The 17,102-nt window shown below is 33.3% G+C and overlaps 1 protein-coding gene across 1 annotated transcript in view; it reads right to left on the bottom strand.

Moving 5' to 3' along the window:
- Lrriq3 (leucine rich repeats and IQ motif containing 3) overlaps window positions 1–17,102 on the bottom strand; it is a 162,601-nt gene that overhangs the window by 65,437 nt on the left and 80,062 nt on the right. The gene's annotated exons all lie outside the window — the stretch shown is intronic.

The following is a 17,102-nucleotide window of genomic DNA, read 5'->3' as shown; positions in this document are numbered from 1 at the left end:
AACTAAAGCAATTCTTAGCAAGAAGAGTGAAGCACATGGCATCACTATACCAGACATTAAACTATATACTACATTGCTTCTGACACTTCTCAGAAGATGTATTACGATTGCAATAGTAACAAAAATGGCATGGAATTGGCACCAAAATAGACTTGTAAACCAATGGTACAGAATAGAGGACACAGAGAAAAACTCACACAAATACAGTTATCTCATATTAGACAAGGGCGCCAAAAACATACATTGGAGAAAAGATAGCCTCTTCAACAAATGGTGCTGTGAAAACTGGAAATCCATACACAACAAAATGAAATTAAGCTTATATTTCTCATCATGCATAAAACTCAACTCAAAGTGGATCAAGGACCTAGAAATTACACTAAAGAACCTGCTCCTACTACAACAAAAAGTAGGCCCAAATATTCATCACACTGGATTAGGCCCTGACTTCCTTAATAAGACTCCTATAGCACAAGAATTAAAATAAAGAATCAATAAATGGGATGGATTCAAACTAAAAAGCTTCTTTGCAGCAAATGAAACAATCATTGAAGTGAATAGAGACCCTACAGAATGGGAGCAAATTTTTACCACACAAACATCAGATAGAGCACTAATCTCTAGGATATATAAAGAACTCAAAAACCTTAACACCAAAAAACAAATAACCCAATCAATAAATGGGCCAAAGAACTGAACAGACACTTCTCAGAAGACGATATACAATCAATCAACAACCACCTCAATGTTTATAGCAGCACAATTCACAAAGCTAAATTGTGGAACCAACCTAGACGCCCTTCAGTAGATGAATGGATAAAGAAAATGTGGGATATATACACAACGGAATATTACTCAGCATTAAAAGAGAATAAAATCAGGCTTTTGCAGGTAAATGGATGGAGCTGGAGAATATAATGTTAAGTGAAGTTAGCCAATCCTCAAAAAACAAATGCTGAATGTTTTCTCTGATATAAGCATGCTGATCCATAATGAGTATGGAGGGTGGGGTGGGGGGAACATGTGAGGAATAGAAGAACTTTAGATAGGGCAAAGGGGAGGGAAAGGAAGGGAGGGCGTTCAGGGATAGGAAAGATGGTGGAATGAGACAGATATCACTATCCTGGGTACATGTATGACAACACAAATGATGTGACTCTACTTTGTATACAACCAGAGACATGAAAAATTGTCCTCTGTGTAATATGAATCGAATTGCATTCTGTTGTCATATACAACAAATTAGAATAAATAAAATAAAAAAGAATCTGTTTTTAAAATGGGTAATAAACCTGAGTGAATATTTCTCAAAAGACAACAAATAAATGGGCACCGGTATATGAAAGAATGCTGAGCATCACTAATCACCAAGTAAATGCAAATCAAAACCACAATGAGATATCACCTCACCCCAGTAAAATAAGTTATTTTCAAAAAGACCAAAGATAACAAGTGCTGGTGGGGATGTAAAGAAAAGGAAAGCTTCCCACCCCACTGGTATAAATGAGTATCATGAAAAAGTATAAATAGCTATCATGAAAAACTGTATGGAGATTTCTCAAAAATTAAAATTAGAACTACCATATGAGGCAGCAATCAGACTCTTGGGTACATATTCACTGGAAATGATGTCCATGTGTCAGAGATATCTACATACATTCATTGCAGTACAATTCACAATTCCCAAGATACAGAACCAGTATAAGTGCCCATCAAATGATAAATGGATAAAGAAAAGTGGTATATATAAAGAATGAAATACTATTCAGCCATTAATATTATTCATCCATTTTTATAACATTAGTGGAAAGTAGAGATCATTATGTTAAATGAAATAAGAGAAAGACAAATACTGTATGATCTCACTCAGATGTTGCATCTAAAATAGTTTGTCTCAGAAGTTAAGAGTAAAATGGGGATTACCAAAGAGCAGGGAGAGTGGGGTAGGTCAAAGGATAGGGGAAAGATTGATAAATGGGTCCTAAGTTGTAGTTAGATAAGAACAAGAACTTTTCACTATAAAGGCATGATAAATTGTTTGAGAAGATAGGAATAATTAATATGTTTTAAAAATTACTCAGTGTATATATGTATTGAAGCATCATATGTTTCCCAACAACATGTGCAATTTTTATATACCACTATAAAATAAAATAATTAAAACCAAGCTGTAATTGAAAAAATTTCCAAAGACACAAACAAGGTCTACTTAGGGTTTTGTAAACTATTGAAATCAGGATTATCAGAGTCATGTATATTTTATTAATCAATATTTAAATATAAATGAATCCCAACTGTTTACTATGAGTCTCTACAGGCTTTCTAGGTGAATACTGTCATCAAAACCCCTGTTTAGATGGAATATTTTACAAATTACTTTAACTTCAAAGAAGCATCAATGTGATTTAATAGTTAATATTTTCTTCCTAAATCATGCTGGCTGAGTCTATTTTATGAATTTTTAACTTTGCATAAACTGTGTTCTTTTTTTTTTATTGGTTGTTCAAACCATTACAAAGCTCTTGACATACCATATTCCATACATTAGATTCAAGTGGTTATAAACTCCCATTTTTACCCCAAATACAGATTGCAGAATCACATCGGTTACACATCCACATTTTTACATAATGCCCTATTAGTAACTGTTGTATTCTGCTACCTTTCCTATCCTCTACTATCCCTTCTCCCCTCCCCTCCCATCTTCTATCTCTACCCCATCTACTATAATTCATTTCTCTCCTTGTTTATTTTCCCATTCCCCTCACAACCTCTTATATGTAATTTTGTATAACAATGAGGGTCTCCCTCCATTTCCATGCAATTTCCCTTTTCTCTCCCTTTCCCTCCCAACTCATGTCTCTGTTTAATGTTAATCTTTTCTTCCTGCTCTTCCTCCCTGCTCTGTTCTTAGTTGCTCTCATTATATCAAAGAAGACATTTGGTATTTGTTTTTTAGGGATTGGCTAGCTTCACTAAGCCTAATCTGCTCTAGTGCCATCCATTTCCCTGCAAATTCCATGATTTTGTCATTTTTTAGTGCTGTGTAATACTTGATGGTGTATAAATGCCACATTTTTTTTTATCCATTCATCTATTGAAGGGCATCTAGGTTGGTTCCATAGTCTAGTTATTGTGAATTGTGCTGCTATGAACATCAATGTGGCAGTATCCCTGTAGTACGCTCTTTTAAGGTCTTCAAGGAATAGCCCGAGAAGGGCAATAGCTGGGTCAAATGGTGGTTCCATTCCCAGCTTTCCCAGGAATCTCCATACTGCTTTCCAAATTGGCCACACCAATTTGCAGTCCCACCAGCAATGTACAAGAGTACCCTTTTCCCCACATCTTCGCCAGTACTTGTTGTTGTTTGACTTCATAATGGCTGCCAATCTTACTGGAGTGAAATGATATCTTAGGGTGGTTTTGATTTTTTAAATATTTATTTTCTAGTTGTAGTTGGACACAATACCTTTATTTTATTTATTTATTTCTATGTGGTACCAAGGATGGAACGGAGGGCCTTGCATGTGCTAGGACAGTTCTCTACCGCTGAGCCACAATCCCAGCCCCTTTTATGAAAATGTAGTGATGTTGATGTATAGAGTTATCATGAAACAGGAATAATCCCATTCAAAGCTTAGCTCAATATTGAAATACAGTGAAATAGTAAAAAAGTTTAGTTTGAATAAATCAAAATCAATTCTAAGTAAATGGTAAAGAATGGCTCTTTTATTGATTTTGTAATCTTGTTTATTAGAATACAATGGACAGCTTAAAAGTTGTGCATTAGCAGTCATTGCAACACAATATTTGTATGATCATATATTTCATTCAATTTAAAAATTGTGATCAGGTGTTTGAGGAAGAAAATGATTTCATGAACATCTGTATGTAAGTTTTAGTTTCTTAAAATATGCTGAAATGGATGTATAACTACGTGTATTTCTCTTTTCAACTTTACACTTATCTTGTGTGTACTGCTGATATCCCTAGTATCGAGTCAGAGACAGATTTTCATCCTGTTGTCCAGGCAATGATGTGCACAATTCCTTTTGACATTGATGAAAGGTGAATACACACATCCAGCCCACTTCAGTGAAAATTGACCCATAATTTTGTTTTATCCTGAAGAAAAATACAGTAATAAAGTTTAAAGATAGAAAAAAATGTTTAACTCTTCAGGTGAACCATTAGTTAACAACAGTTCACAAACATTATACTTTGTCTTAGGAGAGTGAGCTCAAGCTTTGTTTTTAGGTATTCATTAATTCAAAATATTATGGCTCTCTAAATGATAGCAAAATATCTAAAATTGAAATTTAACATTTCAATGAGATCAAAAGCTAAAGGTCAAAAGGAAAGCATGGTTTTACATTATTCCATCTCCATTGTCCCTTAAGATTTTTCATGTGAAATAAATGTATATCTTTCCTGTAAATATTTAGTAATTGAAAATAAATACTTATTTCCCACAAGATGACTATTCAACTAAAGGTGTGGATCTTGCATAGTCGAGATATATATATATATATATATATATATATATATATATATATATATATAAATATATATATTCTGCTACCTTTCCTATATATATATCTCACACCAGTATTTTCAAGAATATACCAGAATCCTATTGTAGGAAAATGACAGAATGCTGATTCAGATCAATTGCTCCAATCCCAAGTTTCTTACCTCTACTAGTAGTAAAAGATACATCATATGATGAGTTAAGATTATCTACCAAAACATTTTTGTTTTCTCTAGTAATCTTTAAGGATCTACTACTACTCATTAATGTAACTATACCATTTAATTTCAGTCTGTTAATATCATCAGACTATAGAATTTCTAGAATGATAAGCTTTACTGTAAAGACTCCAGAATGCATTAAATGCTTTATCTTTTTTGTCTTTAAAGGGTATCTAAGTTCTAGTATAAGAGAATCAGCAAGAAAATTGGTTTTGTTTCCATAATTTATAACTTTATATCATTGTTTTGACTTTCATCTTATTTTAAACTATCTTCTTTCAATGATGGACTTTATTCTTCCTACTGACATAAAGACATCAGTGATGAGTTGCTGTTAAATACTATTTCCATCATAGCACATCGAATTAATATTCTCATAAAACTCTGTGTTATAAGTTATAACCCAAAATAATTTACATAGAATTTGGATTATGCTTCTTTTAAATAAAAAGAGAGTATTTCAAATAAATATTTGTTGATTGCCTCCTATGTGCCTATCACTGTGGTAGGTAAAGGGTGATTAAAAACAAATAAAATACAATCTGCTATAAAGTGCTTTGTATTCTTAAAGATATTGACATAAAATAGTCATCTTTGAAGAAAGTAGGGTATAAATGAACTTTAAAAGTCACATGCAAAGATAGATATGAATCGCAATATCACAGGTAAGTCAGAGAAACAAATTTCCCCTAGTAGTAAAAGAGAACTTTATAAAAAAAAATCAAACCTTTGTTCCAGTTTACATCAGGAAATGCATCCTTTTATATAATTTTGTGAGCTAAACTGAAAAGGAAAACAGATAAATGGATGCATTCTGGAAATACTCAGATTCCTAAATAAATGGAAGGAAGAATAGGTGCCAGACCTTGGAGCCAAGAACAAGTGAAAGCAGGTTAGTGCCTACTGTGAGATGACAACTTATTCATAATCATAACTGTAGAATAAAGGCAATGTGGCAGAATGGAGGTGAAGGGTAAGAGAACAAAAAGTGATGCTTTTCTACATTAGGTTATATGACAATGAAGAAACTTGCTCTCAATAAATGACCATCTGATTCACAGGAGTTAGGGTTAGGGTTAGGTTAGTAAATTTAAATTCTTATACTGGAATCTCTCATGATATGCAGGTATGGATCTCTTTTGAGGGAAAAGATTCTGATATAAATATTTTCTTTTTCTGTTTTATTCTTTTATTCCTTTGGAGTTACTAAATCTTCAACATAGCAAAGCCTCCTCTTCTAATTATAGAACCTGCAACAAGAGACAACTAAACTTCCAAATACTTAGAACTCCCTATTAATTTCCCTTTGCTCATAACCTAAATAATCATGCTGATATTTAGATTTCTGACTCAATTTGAGTTTCATATTTTTCTGCCTTTGCAATATTTCCCGTTCTCTTGTGCTTTGACATTTCCCAACTTGCCATCAATCCATCCAGTCTTTTAGCTCCAGTTTTCTTCTTAGACAGTATGTATACTTAGTGTCTATTTCTATATGTTGTATCTCATTGTAGATATTTTTTTTAAAAAACGTGAAGTTGACAACATTGTCTCAGTAAGTTAGAATTATAATGGAATGTCAAAAATAAGATATCAAAAATACTTAATATAATAGAGATTAGAGAAAAATAATTAAAATTTTTATGTAATCCAGAATTCAAGTAATTAAAACTATAACATTCTTTAGTGTTTTTCATGAAAATTCAACAATGAATGAAAAGTAGATATTCATTTTTCTATTATTTTACCATTTGATAAAACTGAAATTATCTAAAACAAAGAAAAAAACACATCAGTATTAATTATAGTACTCCCATAACTTTCATTTGAACTTATTAATAGTATTTTTGTAAGTTCCATCGCTCTTTTTGAATACAAATATAATTTTTGTGACACCTACGGAGTCATAATAAATCAGGTTTCAAGCTAGATTACATATAAGTAAGTATCTACAAACTCATTAAAAAATAAAACTAAGTTAAAATTCTTTTATGGTTTATCTGGAAGAGAAGAATACAATTATTAGGATCATGTTTTTCAAAAATCAGTTTGGTTACTTCTTCAGATCTCAAGAAATAATGTACAATATATACACAATGGTAGTAGTAAGAATAAGAGACAATCGTGAAGTAATACTAACATTTGACCTTATTATCAACACAAAATAAATCTAATTTTAGTCTCCAATACACTCTTAAAAGAAGAGAAAATCTATAAGGTAAAAAATTTGTATTATTAACTACTGAGCGACATCCCCAGCCCTTTTTATATTTTGTAACAGAAAGAAAATCATTGAATAAGAGAAATAAAATTTGGATAGTAGAGGCATCCACATCTAGGATTGATAAAATGCAATTGTGCACTAAAATCTCATAAAATGCTGTGTAAAACATGTTTTTAAAATCTGTTGAAAATCAGGGAACAATATCAAGACAGGATTTTTCAGGTTAAAATTTATTAGAAGGCAAAGTCCCAGAGAAGTAAGTAATCAGATGCTTTTGTTCTAAAAAAATTTGCAGATCAGAAAGAAACATTTTAAAAACTGGACTATAGCACTGGTGACTCAAAATCTCAGGAGTCAAAAATCAAAGCCCACAATCACCCAGAGAGCACCCTGTGCTCATTCAACTGGAAATTCCAAGAGTCTAACAATACATGTAACACAGAGTAAAAACAACCATAACATCAAATGTAAAATGAAATGTCTACAATAAACTTCAAGCTTTGAAAATTTTTTGTGGTTCAATATTGGCGGGTGATCCCTAATTCCTAGCAGTAGGAAATTAAAATATTATTTGGAGGAAAGTATCTTCATTTTAGAGTCCAGGATTTCCACACATATTTAAAATATAGGGAAGAGTACACAAGAACCAAACTAGTGAAATTAATAGACATAAGAATTTTGCCTTCCCTCTATGGTCCATTGATTTAGAGAATTTACTTTTGGAGCTACTATTAAATTGAAATATAGGAATTTTGGTGGAGAACAAAAGCCAGGAAGTAAAAGATCAAGGTTTTCAGGATTATAAACTATGCCTAGACAAGATCTTTATAGTTATTTAATCACAGAACCCAGGTAGATCAAATAAATTTGGAGACTACCATGTTTTTTAAGAAAATGTATTACCAAATAAACTAAAGTCCATTCCAAAAATAGCTATGTTTCCTGGTTTGTTTTGTTTGTTGTTGTTGTTATTGTTTTGGTACTAAGGATTGACCCCAGGGGTGCTTAACCACTGAGCCACATCCCCAGTCCTTTTTATATTTTATTTAGAGACAGGGTCTCCCTAAGTTGCTTAGCACCTCTCTAGCTGAGACTGGCTTCAAATTCACTGTCCTTGTGCCTCAGACTCCCAAGCCATTAGGTGTTTCCTATATTTTTCTAAAGCAATCCAGAAGTCCCAAAACCTCTTAAGGCTATGAAACTGTGCAACACCCAAGAACAAATTTGCTAATGTTTAATTCTAATGTGGAGATAAATAATAATAGGTAAAATGTTTCAAATGGAAGATGTAGGAGGAGATGGTCCAAATGTTACAATGATTCTATTTAAAAGAAAGAAGTGTTCATCATTCCTATCAGATAGATTTGGTAACTACTATGGAAGAGTGGTAGTTATTCCCACTATCTTCCTTTTCAAAGGGGAGTTTTTATTGTGGTTATCCAGTTTCTATGTCATCTTATATGCTGGGTATATAGAAGGTGGACACTTGATACTTTAACTTGTAGATTGCTAGACCATAAGGTATTACATCTCACTTTAGTGAGTAAGATCTATTAGTATACCTATTCAAATTTAAGTTTGGCTATATGTAGTGACATATTCAAATGTTATGGTTTAGGCAGGAAGTATCCCCCAAAAGTTCATGTGTATGATAATGAAAGAAGGTTTAGAGGTAAAATGATTACTTCATGAGAACTTTAACCTAATCAGTGGATTAATGCACTGATATGGATTAACTTGGAGTGTAATTAGGCAGGTAGGTTACGGCTGAAGGAAGTAGGGCACTGGAAATATGCCTTTGAGGTTTATATTTTGTTGCTGATGAACAGAGTTCTCCTTCTGCTTCATTTTTATCATGTTCAAGCTGCTTTCCTCTAACACACCCTGATGTTCTGCCTCACCTCTGGCCCAGAGAAGGGAGTTGGCCATATGTGAAATGAGAGCTCTGAAACCATGAGACTCAAATAAATTTTTCCCCTTGTACATTGTTATTGTCAAGTCTCTTGGTCACACACACACACACACACACACACACACACACACACACACAAAAAAAAAAGTAAAAAAATAAAAAATAAAAAAATAACCAACTGAGTAAAACACCAAGATAGAAGTCCATTTCTGTTTCACATAAACATCCAATTGTAAGAATTCTAGGACTAGTAGGACAATCTCACAATCATCTTTAATCAGGGTATTTCCAGCTGTTCACCACCCTAAGTGTGGCTTTCATTCTATTATAGTGTAAAGTTCTGGCCATGGCATGCCAGCAACAGGATGGAGGAAAGCAAAAGAAGAGAGAAAAGGCTTTACCAATTGTCTTTTAGGAAAACTTCCCCAAGTCTGCAAAACAATACGTTCGTTGATGACATGATATGGTATGCAATAATAAAGGCTACTGTGATGTCTATATCATAAAATCTAGAAACTTGTGAAATGTCACATGTTAAGATTTTTGGGGGAGGGGCAGGGTGGTTTCAGAAGGTACCATTAATTAGTGACTGAAACACAAAATATTTTCTTACATATATGGAAGTTAGGTTTAACATTAAGATTATGGCTAATAGAACTTTGGTGAAGGTTGTTACTGGCTTGTAGATGGCAACCTTATTATTGTGTACACATAGAGCAGGATAGTGGGGATTCCCTAGTGTCAGTTTTTGTAAGAATGCTAATATCATCATATCAGAACCCCAATCTTATGACCTAATTTAACCTTAATTACTCCTTTTTTATTTTTTTTTTTTAAGCAGCAAAGAGGTGATTATCATGAGCTAGCTCAGTCCTCGTGCACACAGCAACTGGTGACGCTGAGAGGCCCCAAGCCCAGGGTTTGCAGCAATTTCATACACTCTTTGGGGAAGGCAGGGACTTCACATACATCATAGCATCTCTTAGCAAATCATCACACACCACACAAAAATAATAAAACAACTCTAACACATGATTAGCACATTCACTGGTGGGAACAAGTTGGGTAAGTGTGATTGGCTAGTACAAGAGGGGGATTCTTTTGAACAGATTGGTTTAAGCCACAAGGGGAGTACGTGCTGAACTACATGGTTTCCCAACATGTTATCAACCACCATGAACTACTGGGAGGGTGATTTGGCATCCAAGGTATTTTCCCTATCTCATGCTGATTGGTGGGTTGCTAGGCAGTTGCTATGGGTCCCCACCTACCCTGACTGAGTCAGGGACGCTTAGTGCCAAAGATTTCTCCTGTTATTTGTAGATAAACAACTCAGCAGGGTGGGTATGTGCCTAGGAGTGCTCTGTGTGTCTTTCCAAGGACAAGGGTCATGCCCCCTTCTTTGGACAGGCTTTGCTCTGAGGTAGAGACTGGTTTCTCATTCCCCCCTTTGTCTGAAAACTTGGGAACCAATCATGGTTCCCTCAGTTGGGGGTCTATTTGGGCTCTACATCTTGGTAGAGTAAACAGTAACCCTTAGGGGATAGTCTTCAACTTCCCAGACTCACTAAAAATTGGCCTCCAAGATCCAACCTGACATGATTTACCTACTACACTGTCTATCTATTTCTGGCTTCATTCCTCCTCTATAGGAACTCCTTATTGCTGTAAGGAAAAGGGGCGATGGCTCATTCTGGCTGCTTCGGAGCTGAGAGGGGGCATTGAATGTGAGGGGGCTCGACAAGGACAACATGGGGGATGACATTGAGGATGATGTGGGGGATGACGTGGCGGACATGAGTTCCCTTTTAGAAGTCAGTTCAGTTTGAAGTCTGGTTGGGGAAGAACAGGTTGAAAAGTCATCTGGGGATGGGTGCTTCTTTGAGAGAAACAAAAGTTTAAAATAAACAAAAGTACTAAATAAATGATGCAGCATCTAGAACATGTCACTGTATAATAAACGTTTCCTCACCAGGATTTAACATCCCCAGTTATCAGGATTGTAAACATAACATTTAACTTTTAGTGTTACAGATGTCCTTTCCCATAGGATACAGTTGTGTCCAAAAGTTGGTTTTTGTCAAGATTACTAGGATCTCAAACAGGGGATATAATGTATAACTCTGCCAAAGTTCAAGGTAGCTATTACACGAACTAAATATGTTTTTACTCTTATTAATTTTATTTTGTAGTTTTCTTATAAATGGTCTAAAGATTGCCTGTTAATGTTTTGCAGAAGTACTGCTTTAAGAATACACAACCTGGGTTAATTTAAGATAATGAGTTATCACCTACAGGATAGAGAGATAGACATTAAAGCCCAGTACTCTTAATATAAGGCTGTTGAAATACATTTGTGCTGGATGTTTAAGATTAAGAATTAAAATTAAAGTTAAATTAAAAGGACCAAGAAAACCAATATTTGGCTCTTGCCCTCTGAGTCAGTCTGAATCCAGGAAACAGGGGACTTCTCTAAAGAGCTTTGCAACTCTGGGCCACATAACCTCCCCATAAGGGAGATTAATGAGACCACTGGAGAACAGAAAGCCAATCAGTGCATTTGCTATGAAGAGGAGGGTCATCGGAGAAGGGAGACATCCCTGATGCTTCCAAGGGAAGCCACACGGTCAAGCAAGACCTGAACCCATCCTAGCGCAAATGGCACTAGCCGAACTGAGAAGCTTCTCCAAAGTTCCCCCAGGATTCCTATGGAAACTCAGCTAATTATTAACAATAGATAGAAATGAAAGTCAGTTTGACTAATTCATCTTAGCAAAGAGAGTTAAAACCAAAACACAGTTATTTCTGGGCATTTTAAATAATAATAATAATAGTTAAATGTAACTTAAGGTATACACCTTGTGTTAGCCCACAAGAATAAGTAAGACTGGAGGCTATAAAAGAGATTCTTAGGCAGGAATGCCTGATAACTATCAAAAGAAACTATCAAGAGGAACTGCCAGGGTAATTTTAGTTTAAGGCCTACAGATATTCCTAACCTATACAGGTAGGCTTTGTTTTTGCTAGTATGATTATGCAGCCCTAAGTAACAGAATTAAAGGTTTCTCTATTAGACACAGAGGTCATACTAGTAAAAGGATTTTGCAAGATCAGATGACATAAAATTATTAAACTGTATCTTAATTACTTCTTTAGATAACTGATCTCCAAATATATCTACACTGGAAGTTGGGGCTTAATATATGAAATGCATGGGAATACAAATATTCAAGCCCTAGCACCTTGTATGGCACAAATAACTTTGAGACTGTGATTAATGATCTACTAAGTTTTTAAATGAAATATATAAAATATAAATTAAAATCTCTCACTAAAACACCTGTGGTCCTTGAGATGGGTTAATTATTGGGATGGGTCAGATATAATAACAGAAGTCCTTATAAAAGGGAAAGAGGTCATTTAAAAAGAAGTAGAAAATGGGATAATAGAAATGAGAAGTGGAGTGATATCAAGTAGAGGGATCATAAGACACAGAAGGCAGGGAACTTCCAGAAGCTAAATAGGCAAGAAAACAGAGTTCTCTCCTGGAGCCTCTGGAAGGACAGCCTTCTCAACATCTTGATTCAATAGCAGAAAGAGTGAAGAACTCTGACAACATTATGATGAATAGTTGCTATACTGGTAAGCATTATTTATCTCCTTTTATAAAAGAGAGAAAAACAATCTGTTTTGTGTAAATCAATACCAATCAGGGTAATAATTCCCAGTCCTAATCAATGCACTCCCATTTCTTTTGTATTTCTAATAGAACTATTCATTTTTATTTTCAGTTGTTTTTAGATACATATCCATGACATGTATAACAGAGTTCTGTCTTTAAAATATAACATTGGTGCAATTATTTAAAGGTGTATGTGTTGTGAAGTATTTTAACTAAGAGAAATAGAAGATACTTGTTAAATGCATGATGGTCATATACATCTCATGAGCAACTGACACCAAACACAGGTCTTCTAGCCAATGAAAAAGGACTCTTCTTTGTGTAGACAGCATATTCAACATTGAATATTTTTGTACAGTAAAATGTAGCCATGTATAAATACACCAGAGTTACATGAGGCACAGCAAATAAAAAATATACAAGTACATTTAGGTCATTATCTTTAACTGATATATTTGTACAAACTATACCTAATTTAATTGTTACTTTATCATTATAGAGTTACATTTAAAAAGATAGTATCTAGTGGAGTAGAGGTTTAGTAGAAGTTCTCAAATTTTTTGGTTACCAGACTCCTCTATACTCTCAAAAGTTGAAAGGCTACAAAACATTGTGTGTTTATGTATTTTATTATTTCAATATGAATCATATTGGAAATTTAAAATATAAAATGCTTTAAATATTTATTAATATATTTTAAATAACAATAATAAATGCATTCGATATTCACATAAATTGCATCTTTATAACAACATTTCAAAAACAATGAGAAGAGTGGTGGGATTATTCTACATTTTTCAGAATCTATTTAGTGTCTAGCTTAATAAATGACAGATATTTTCATATCTGTATATGTGCTCAATCTCTTATATCACATATCATGTAGTCTCTAGAAAAACTTCATGATATGCTCATGAGAAAATGAGAATGGCAATTATCAAGAATACAAGTAATAATAAATGTTAGTGAGGATGTAGGGGAAAAGATTCACTCATACATTGCTGATGGGACTACCAATTGTTGCAACCACTCTGGAAAGCAGTATGGAGATTACTTAGAGAACTTGGAATGAAACCACCATTTGAGCCAGTTATCCCACTCCTTGGCCAGTTATCCCACTCCACCCAAAGGACTTAAAATCAGCATACTACAGTGCCTCAGCCACATCAATATTTATAGTAGCTCCATTCACAATAGCTCTCTAGGGAACCAGCCTAAGTTCCCTTCAACAGACGAATGGATAAAGAAAATGTGGTACATACACACAATGAAATATTACTTAGCCATAAAGAATAAAACTATGACATTTATTTGTAAACGGATGGTACCGGAGATATTCGGTACCAAAATGCTAAGTGAAATGAGCCCGTTTCAAAAAACCCAAGGCCCCATGTTCTCTGTGATATGTGGATGCTAACACATAATAAGGGTGGGGGAGGGAAGAATAGAAGTTTACTGTATTAGACAAAGGGGAATGAAGACAAGGAAGATAGGATGGGAATAGGAAAGACAGTAGAATGAATCAGACTTAATTTTCCTTTGTTTCTGTATGGATACACAAGCAATGAAACTTCACATCATGTACAACCACCAGAATGGGATCCTAATTAGTGTAAGTTATATTCGTTGTATGTAAAATATGTCAAAATATACTCTACTGTCATGGACTTCTAAAAAACCCAATTTTTTAAAAAAGAAAGTCTGATTTTGGAAAAGGAAGAGAAAAATATTCACTTTCTAATACATACTTTGAAAATAGAGCAGAATCAACTGAAAATAATTTTATTCATAAGTTACCAATTAGAAAAACTGATACACTTTTTCATTAAAAAACTAGCCTGAAATTTTAATTCAAAATATTTTAAATTTTCAACAAAGATCAAAATCATTTGTAGTAATACTATATACACAGACACTATGTCAATCATACTAGACATCATAGTGAAATCCAAAGAATAAATCAGTGAATGGAAGTAAATATATATCATTATTCTTATTTAGATGACCCAATTTGTCATTATTATTACATGAAATTTTTAAACATAATGCCACTAAAATTCAAATATTTATTATACTAATTGATTTTAAATTTTATTTGAAGATATAGAGTACAAGAGTAGCCAATAATAATGAAGTGACTAGCCTTATCAAAAATTAACATCATAAAACTAGAATATTAAAATGATGCTGTTTTCAACTAAATATAAGAATATCTTAAGTGATAAAGGTATTATTTAAAATACATGGAAGAACAAATGATGTTGGCATAATGTAATTACTGTATACAAAATATACAGTTTTATCCTTAGCACAATCCAAAATTAAAATAATTTTCAAATAGAATAAGGATTTAAAATTAAAAAATAAAAACAGAAAAATGTTGGAATAAAAGACTTCATCTTTTACTAATCCTAAGGCTGAGAAGGACTTTTAAAATCATTATATAAAATAAAGAAACCAACATACTCAGTGACTTGATCTTATTAAAATTAAAATTTTCTGAATAGCAAAAGACACCTATGATGAAAACAAATTTAGCTGAAATTATCCTTTCCAAATTAAGTGGAATAAAACCCTACATAGCAACTCCACATTAATAGACCAATGAAAAAGTTTATAAATGAATGAAGAAACAAAGACTAATCACAAAGGAAGAAATAAAAATGAACAATATAAAAAATTACCTTCACTAGTGTTAAGTATGCTATGAGTTTAATCTTCATGCTCCTGATAAAAATCATTTGGTTTGTTAGTTTAGTCATTTCCAAAGGAAGTATATAGTCAAATATATTTAAGTTTTAGAAGTACTTATTTAAATCTTAGAACTATTTAAAAATTGAACTGTGAAAAAAGAGGGAAAAGAAAATGACCCCTGAGATTTTAAATGGACAATTAATTGTTGGGTAATAGTGGAAGGAAATGATATAGTAATAGGAAAGGGTTTATTAGAAAAAGAGCCTATAACAAATTTAGTTCATTTCTATTGATTCATAAGGAGAATAAAAATGAGAAATATCTGGAAATATGTAATAAGTATATGGTTTCAGAAGTATAGAATGAAGACCATCAGAATGCCAGAAAATCTGTCTTTAAATAAGAAAGAGTGAGTTTAGGGTATGAAGTCTGGAAAATGAGGTAAATAAGAATAAAAATGTATTTATGTGAGCCATTTGTTTACTTGATATAAAATTAGCCATCCCCTTCCAGTTAGTTGCACCAAAAAAGAGAAAACCATTGAATACTGACAGGAACTAAGTTAAAGAGGATCAGGTAGATTTCTACCCTCTCCATGCTGAATTCAGACAAGAATGTTGTTACAGTTCATGGACACAGTGCTTTTACACACAGAACAAATGATTACTTTCAAGCTGCATGCTTATCAAAGGTCTAGGACTATTCTGCCAGTGTTTCCTAACAAGTTCCAGAAATCAAGGAATGCAGATATGTAAGTGTTCTGTGTGAAACATAGCTCAAAATCAGTTATGAAATATCAATAATATTTTCAAGGAGAGAACACTCCTGTGTATAAAGCATGCAAAAAAATCAAGTAGCATGCTCTGAAATAATGAGCTTCTATTTTACAGGGAGGGGCATAAGAAACTTAATATGAACTTTACAATTTCACAGAGTACACTATCAACTGGAGTAAAGTAATACCGTTGCCACTGAGTACCAATGTGAAAAAGGGTTTTAGTGAAATATATTTGCCTTTTGAACTTGTGTTATTAATGGAAGAATAACTTTTAAGAGATTTAAGGATTTATGAACATTCCTGTGCTATACATCTAAAATACAAGTTCTTATTTATTTGAAATTAAAGTATTGGTATTCTGGACATTTTGCAGTCACTTTTTATGATGGTAATGTAATGGAAATATTTGTAATCTCCCTCTATTCAGGAATAAGTCCATGTATGAAGTACTTTATCACAAACACACTAGAAATTTAAAAATTAGCTGGGTGTGGTGGCCCACACCTATAATACCCGTGGTTCAGGAGGCTGATGCAGGAGGATCACAAGTTCTAAGCCAGCCTCAGCAATTTAGTGAGGCCTAAGCAACTTATCAAGATCCTGTCTCAAAATAAAAAATAAAAAGGGTTGTTAATATGGATCATTAGTTAAGTACCCTGGGTTCAATCCCCAGTACCAAAAAAAAAAAAAAGAAAGTATAAAAAAATTTTACTCTAGTTAATTCCACTATAATGTTGAGTCTTCATTTCTACCATTACCTAAAGTCCAAATCAAAACGAAGTCCTAAAGAGAAACAAGCACAAACTTTGGTGTCCAAGACTTGTAGTCAAAAGCAAGCTATATCACTTAACTATGACTTTTTAAAAGTCAATTGACATTGCTGAGCTTTAGTTTCTTTAATCATAAGATTAGATAAAAATAGCTATATCACATTGTTGTGGATAATAAACTGCATACCACATGCACAATACCTTTTAGCACAGTTCCTTGTACATAGTAGGCATTCAACTAATGTAAATAAATTTCTATTTCCATTTATCCTCAAAGCAAGTTGTGATTT

Source organism: Callospermophilus lateralis, chromosome 7, assembly GCF_048772815.1.
Source record: "Callospermophilus lateralis isolate mCalLat2 chromosome 7, mCalLat2.hap1, whole genome shotgun sequence".
In the NCBI taxonomy this organism is placed as follows: Eukaryota; Metazoa; Chordata; class Mammalia; order Rodentia; family Sciuridae; genus Callospermophilus; species Callospermophilus lateralis.
The sequence above is the reverse complement of the archived record's forward strand: the minus strand, read 5'-3'. Positions and strand labels throughout refer to the sequence as shown.